Source organism: Tiliqua scincoides, chromosome 11 (genome assembly GCF_035046505.1).
Source record: "Tiliqua scincoides isolate rTilSci1 chromosome 11, rTilSci1.hap2, whole genome shotgun sequence".
In the NCBI taxonomy this organism is placed as follows: domain Eukaryota; kingdom Metazoa; phylum Chordata; class Lepidosauria; order Squamata; family Scincidae; genus Tiliqua; species Tiliqua scincoides.
In genome coordinates, this window is record NC_089831.1 from 19210428 (window position 1) to 19215708 (window position 5281).

The window sequence follows — 5281 nt, forward strand, 5'->3', positions numbered from 1 at the left end:
TTACATTTTGTTATAGATTTTATTGTTGATTGCTTTATGATTGTACGATGCTTTTGGCATTTTTATGGAAAATTGACATAGAAATTAAAAATAAATAAAATAGCTGTGGAATGAGGGAAACAACCTTGGCTTACATAATAGAGCATGTTGTGAGGCCCAGATAAATGTGAAGAGCTGGAAAGTCCCCAAGCACCTGGCTCCTAGAAATTTGTTGCTGGCGTCCTGTGTGTCAAAATATTTCTTTTAAAGTCCATCAAAATATGTTTTGTTGTATGACCAGCAAACTCACAGCTGCTGTTTATTAGCTTATCTTTGCCTACTCTCCCTGAAATAAAATAATGAAGGCTAATGAAGGCTAAAAAAACCTAATAGGGAAGAATCCAGGCAGCTCAGTTGCTTGGATTTCTGTAAATCTGATATGGGTTTTAAACCAGTCTGATATTTGTTTCTAGAATTATCGAATATGTTCTTAATTGTATATCAGGTGGTTGCAAGCCAGTCATTGTACAGTGCACCCTGCAGATGCCCGATCTTGTCTGATCTCGGAAGCTAAGCAGAGTCAGGCCTGGTTAGTACTTGGATGGGAGACCGCCTGCGAATACCAGGTGCTGTAGGCTTATACCATAGTCTTTCGAGACTGAAGGTTCCAACCTTCCTTATCTATGGGCTCAGCATAGGTGGATTGGATTATTGGGGTTCCAAGGTATTGGCTGCAGGGCCTCAGAAAAACACATACCAGACCTGACCAGAAGTGCCCTCCAGTTGCATCCGGGAGATGCTCTGAGCCTTCCCCCCCCCCCCGAATTTAATTATCCACAGAATTTGGTATCCATGAGTGTCTTGGAATGAATACTGAGAGCCCACTGTACTGGAAAAGCACCTGTGGACTTAAAGAGGTAGCTCCTGACAGGTTTTTTTTCTATGGCATTGAGGCAGCCCACAGGAGAACACTCTATTCTGATTCTTGCAACCTCACAACACCACCCTGGTTATTGCCAGAAGATGTAGCTTCTCAGCCGAGCTAGACCAGAGGATCTGGGAAGCCAGCACTGCTGTCTAAGGTTCTACAACAGCGATTGTCAACCTTTTTCACGGCACACCGCTAAAACGTTCAAGGCACACCATCAATTTTTGGACAATTGACAAGGCACACCACACTGTTGGCTGGGGACTCACATCCCCCAATGGCCCTATTAATAAATGACCTTTCCCCAAACTCCCACAGCACACCTGCAGACCATTCATGGCACACCGATGTGTCGTGGCACACTGGTTGAAAATCTGTTCTACAGATTCCTCATGCCTTGTCTCACCCAGCTTTGCCTTGCCTAGCTTCACAAATGTTATTGCATTTCAGAACCTAACCAACCCTGTCTGTATGGGACTTTGTTACATCCCCAGCCCCCACTGTGGACCTAAGATCTGACCCTACTGGGCCCTGACAGCTACCTGAGATTGTGCAATATGCTTGAGCCTTGAAGCTTATAATGATTTGGGCTGAGCACCTTAACTTGATTTTTATCGGGACTCTCCCCCCTGAGATGTTCATTTGGTACTTAAGATTATTTCCACAATTGTAAATGATTTGTCTAAGCTACCTTTAATTAAATACCCTAAAATCCACTATCTGTTTCAAAATTTTGGTGTCCCTTTATTTAAAAGAAAACCAGCTAATTAATCGGTTCAAAGCAAGACAGTTGACAAGATCTGTACATCAGGTCACATGTAGCTCTCATAATTATTTTTGGGATTGGAAAGGAGGTGGGGAGGAATTATATGGTCAATATAATTGGAGTTCTTGACGAGAAAATGTTATGCTGGTTGGTGATATTAATCTATTGTGAATCTGTTTCATTTTCTGGCTTCACATTGACATTTGCAAAGGCAAATTAGTGCCCCAAAGCCGTTTCCTGAGCTAGGGACATCTCCGCTGCCATTATTATTGCATGTGTCTTGCCAGCTGGATTTGCTATGTTCTCCAGTCCAAGATCTTGGACCGCATTCCTCCCTGGTGTAAGTCCATTGACTTCAATTAAGATGCACCAGGGAGGCGTTTGGACTGCTCCATTTGCTTGCTCTGTGCCAGTGGCAGTAGAAAAGGGTTCATGAAAGCTGGCAAGCAGGATGCTGGCAAGGGCTTTTGACAGTCCAATTCAATGAGAGAAGGATGACTTTCAACTCCCTTCTTGATGCAAGCAGGTTTCCAAGAAACTTCAGGGTTCCTAGGCCAGATTTAGTCCTAATTCACACTTGGATGGGCAAAACTCCATCCATCTGGGCTATAGCACTTCAATCTACAGGTGGGGGCAATTGTGATTGAAGGGAGGTCCTCAATATAAAAACAAATCTTTCCATGTAAAAAAAAAAGAAAGAAAAGCAAGTCAATTGGTGTTACCATGTTGGAGAAAGAAGTTAAATAAAATTTACTGGTAGGATCATCAGATTGTCTAAAATGACTTGTTCCTTCATCTTTTTTCAGGGCAAAGTTAATAATGATATTTAGTCTTTGTTTAGCATTCTCTGAATTCTCTGAATGCTCAAAGTGCTTCATAGTTGTTGTCTTGGTGGAATCCTTACAGCAACCCTTTAAGACGAATATACCCATATTGCAGTGGTTCCCAAATTTACCACTGCAGCAGCACACTGTCCATGGAGCCCTGTTGCATGGAATCTTACATGATTGAGCCACATCTTGGCCTGACAAGCCAGGAAGAAGAGGCTGTGCAGCACCTTTGTGGCACTCTGTGGCACACCTCTGTGGCACGCAGACGTAGGCCATAGACCAGGCACCCTGCCACGGGTTTTTTTTAATAGCAAAGTTTTCAAGTCCTTGGGTTTTATTATTATTTTTTTTTTATCCCATCCCAGAGACCTGCCCGGAGGCAGCAGTAGCCAAGGGAGATAATTCTGTTTGCCTTGTTGTGGAGAGGAGTAAAAGTTTCTCTGGCTGGCAGATCTGGGGCAGAGCATAACACAGCTTTCTTTCCCTCTCCTCATAGTCTCTCTGAAATGAAATACATCCAAGACTGCAGCCTCCCTTTCATCTTCCTAACCGCAGGCATTTGCCAGCCATTCTCTGCCAACCCAGTCTTCCATTTTAATATTTTTTTCCCTATGTGTGTGTGTGTGTATGTGTGTTTTGAAGAGTGACGCTCACCCACGGAGTGTGATCAGGTGGGTTAGAAAACTGAAGTTGAAATGCCACAAAAAAGTTGTTTCTCTTCCGCGCACCTTTTTGAAGAACCTGCCAGGTGTGAAGGGATGAATCGGGGATTGTCTGCGCATTGTGAAATGAAAGCTCCGTGCCTCAGCTGTGCGGAAGCATTAATTTCCTCTCGGTGGGTTCCATTTAAGCATAATCTCTGGCTCCCCTGACACCGGGGTACCAGCTGCAGGAGCACCAGCTTCATTTCTGAACACTGGAGGAACAAAAATGTTGCCGAACAACAGTGGCCCCTTCCGCAGGCCTGGCAAAGGACTTGCGTTCCATTTTCTAATGCTCTGATATTTTGGCAGGCTGCTACTGCAGTACGTGGCTTTTCTGGCTGGCTGGCTGGAGGAATCCAGCAGCTCAGCCACACCCATGTAGATAACTTTTTCATTGATAAGAAGGATTAGATAACTGTAGTTCTATTAATCATTCTGGGGATGCAAAAATACCAAGGCTCCCTCTCCCTTCCTCTGTCTGTAATCCTCCACACAGTCCTTGTCTTCTGCATAACTTCACCCACCCACCCCCTCCCACCCACACATGCAACACATGCACACCCCTGCACACACAGCCCCTCAGGCTTTCAAGAACTCTTTCTTTCTCACACTAGCCTCTCCATCCTGGCCGTGACCCCAGGGGTTGCCTCTAGAGAGCCACAAGGCAACCTTTTGCACAGCCTATACAATTGGTTGGCAACCTTCAGTCTCGAAAGACTATGGTATAAGCCTACAGCACCCGGTATTCCCAGGCGGTCTCCCATCCAAGTACTAACCAGGCCTGGCCCTGCTTAGCTTCCGAGATCAGACGAGATCAGGCCTGGAAAGACTATGGTATAAGCCTACAGCACCCGGTATTCCCAGGCGGTCTCCCATCCAAGTACTAACCAGGCCTGACCCTGCTTAGCTTCCGAGATCAGATGAGATCAGGCCTGGAAAGACTATGGTATAAGCCTACAGCACCCGGTATTCCCAAGCGGTCTCCCATCCAAGTACTAACCAGGCCTGACCCTGCTTAGCTTCCGAGATCATGGTATAAGCCTACAGCACCCGGTATTCCCAGGCGGTCTCCCATCCAAGTACTAACCAGGCCTGACCCTGCTTAGCTTCTGAGATCAGACGAGATCGGGCATGTGCAGGGTAACAGTTGCTGTAAGTGTTGTCACAAGCCCCTGTCCCATCACATGCACCTCCGCAGCCAGCTCCTCTGATACACGCAGCCAAGCTGTCCCCCTGACAGATGCACATGCTGTCACTCACCGTTGTTGTAGTAACTGCTGCCATTTTTTTCAAGTATTCAGTTGTAGGTGTAGAAGGAAAATTGCTTCAAGCCACCCTGAGGAATATATATGAGGAGGATTTAATATTCTCCTCGGCTCAGTAGAGCCAGCAACGGATCGTAGTGGTTGGGTGGCTGATTTCCTCCCCCCCCCCCAAATGTGTTGAAGGCAGGTTGAGAGCGATGGCTGCTTTCTTTCACATCTCTAAACAGGTATTGTAGGTTTTTGTGTTGATCACTTCCTGGCTATTCTGAGTGTCCTACGGCTGTCTACGTAGGTGGATGCAGACCTGTGAGCAAAAGGATCGATTGGTTACGGCAGTGAAGTAGCCAGGCATTGTGGTGTCCAGGGTGGCAAGGTCATGTCATGTGATGTCACTTCTGGGTTCCCCCAGAGGAGGAAGCCTCCTCTTCTTTATATTCAGCGAACTCGAAGAGGAGGAGTCCACTGAAATCTGCCACAGCCACTGCTCTTTGCACACAAGCATTACAGCCCCTTCCTGACTCAGGAAGCAACTGAAGTATGAGTGCACTTATAGCACTCATGTGAGTGAGTGAGACACTCGGTGAGGCAGTGCTCTTGACCAAGCTTTCCCAAGTTGCTGCTTCTTGTTCTCATGTGCCACGATTTGGAGCAGTCACTTCCCGGAGTTGGTCAGTGGCAACCAAGGCAGGTGCCCTCGCTTAGATATGCCATGCCTTTGATCAGTCATTTTCAACCACTGTGGTGCGTGCTGCGAGTGGGCCACAGGTGTGCCACAGGAATCTGGGGGAAGGTCATTTATAAGTAGGGCC

The 5281-nt window shown here is 46.5% G+C and overlaps 1 pseudogene; it reads right to left on the reverse strand.

Annotated features, from left to right (window-relative positions):
* Nucleotides 1-4245: 4245 nt before the first annotated feature.
* Nucleotides 4246-4365, reverse strand: LOC136662619 (5S ribosomal RNA; annotated as a pseudogene).
* Between the last annotated feature and the right edge of the window lie 916 nt (nucleotides 4366-5281).